Here is a 2,461-nt window from a genome sequence, read left to right on the forward strand (position 1 = left end):
CTGCTGAGAGTCGTCTCCAAGGTGAACTAAAAAATATATTTATATAATTTTTATCTAAATAATTATTTGATATTTTTGAGATATTACACCTCCAATCCATGTTAATTTTGGGTAGTTTTTGTTTCCACTGCCCCTTCTTCCCATTTGTAATTTGTTTTTACCAAAATATCCTGTGTTCTAAAAACTAATACAGTTTCTTTTTATCAGATTATGAGTTTGTAAACAGGGGTTGACTTGGGTCAGAGAACTGAGGGAAACTGTCATGCCTTCAAACCTTTATAGACGAAACATGGGAACATGAAAACATGTATTGATCATTTTTTTTTAAGAAAAGTGAATATTTTATTATTGAAATAGCATGAGCACTAGTAGTGCCCAGGCCATAACGTTACAAAAAAAGAGCAACATGCAGTTTTCAAATTGCCACTCCCTCAATGAGTATCATGCACAATCCAACACAATTCTAGCAACTATTTTCTCTACAATCCACTAACAGAAACCATAAATACACCACAGTACACATGCCTCCCCCAAACCATCATATTTGATGCAATGCATGAATCATGATATCACTTCAAAATAAAAATCAAATATAGCTAACAGAACTTATTTTCCACCATTGACACATCACCTCCAATATAGCCTTGAAACTTCTCCACGCCTTTTAACACAGTCATACCACCACCAATTGCCTAATTAATTTGTTTCATTTAAAATAATAATTATAAAGTAAAACGAGGAAAAGGGGAAGAAGCCAAAATATGTTCTTTTTTTTTTTGTATTGCTTTAATAAATTAACATTTTATATTTCCCTGATCTAGTTTCATTGTCCAGTGGTAATGTTATAGGCAGGTTTCAAATTGGGACATATATTTCATATTTGGGAATTAGTTGAAAAACTAATAAGGATTTATTCTAATCAGTAGAGTGAGAAAACATGATTGCTCTGCATTCAATATGTTGCCATGTTGATTTGGCAGAGGGAGGAACCATAAGGGGAGTGTATTAGTTTCTGGAATGCAGGATATTTTGGGGAAAAAATTAGAAAGGGTAGTATAATAGTAAAAGTGGGGAGTGGATATAGCACAAGAGTAATTTTGTGGTTCGAGAACATCTGTTGGGTCAACCCAACCCACCAAAGTCAGTTTTATCTTGGGACATGCTAGGTGCACCCAGCAACATTGCTGGTGCACCCAACAATTAGGTGAATGGGCAAAATTGTCCTTGTGTTAAAAAAATAATTCCTTTTTTTCGGCAGAAGGTTCTTCCGGTAGAATAATTTATTCTACTGGAAGAATTTGTTCTACCGGAAGAATCTTCTTCTAGAGAAGCTACCGGAAGAAGTTCTTCCGGTAACTTCTCCGGTAGAAGATTCTTCCAGATGAACAAATTGTTCTACCGGAAGAACCTTCTTCCGGAAAGCTTTCCGAAAGAAGGTTCTTCTGGTAACACAAATTGTTCTTCCGGAAGGAGGTTCTTCTGGTAGCTTCTCCGGAAGAAGGTTCTTCCGGTAGAACACAAATTGTTCTTCCAGAAGAAGGTTTTTTCAAAATTTTTTTGGAAGAACCTTCTTCCGGAAAAAGAAATTATTTTTTTTAATGTAAAGACAATTTTACCCATTCACCTAATTGCTGGGTGCACCAGCAATATTGCTGGGTGCACCTAGCATGTCCCTTTTATCTTGCTTCATAGTTGACAATTTGGTTTAGGACTTTCAGTTGTTCAAATTTCAATATACTGAACATATTTTGGTTAAGGGCTAATTCACGCCCTTGCTTTACTTTTTTTTTTTATAGACAATCGTGCAATAAAAAATTAAAATTAAATTTAAGATCATATTCAAATTACTCAAACATAAATCAGGTTTTGTTTTGTTTTTCTATTTGAAGATTCACTAGTTCACATAAAGCCCAATTATCACATATAAAAAAATAAAGCCCAATCATCACATAAAAAAATAAAGCCCAATTATTATTTTCAGAATCTTATCTTATCTTATTTACGTGCGTTAAAATTTACTTACTTTTGATGTTTTCTTTAAATATTTTTTAGATCCCTTACAATAGTATTATATTATTTATACTTATGTTAGCATATATTAATGAAATTGCAGTATTATTTACTTATATTTATTAATTTAAAAGTCATCATCATGCCCCACGTTTTCCTTTACCAAATTATTACATATTATATTTAAAGTTTTTTTTATATTAAAAAATAGTACAAAAGAGATAAACATACAGCCTATTAGTTTAAATTAGCTACACATATTTGCTGTGTATTTTTCAAACTTAAAAAATATCCTTTTCTTTTAGCCGACGTAACAAAGAGATACGTGGCGGTTACAAGAGGAGGCGTGCGAAAAATGTTGATCGAGTCAACATGATGAAGGGTTAAGATTGAACCCTAGTAAAGATTGATGTGGTATTTTTAGTACCACAAAATAAATAAAAACCGAACC

This window comes from Glycine max, chromosome 2 (genome assembly GCF_000004515.6).
Source record: "Glycine max cultivar Williams 82 chromosome 2, Glycine_max_v4.0, whole genome shotgun sequence".
Classification (NCBI taxonomy): Eukaryota; Viridiplantae; Streptophyta; class Magnoliopsida; order Fabales; family Fabaceae; genus Glycine; species Glycine max.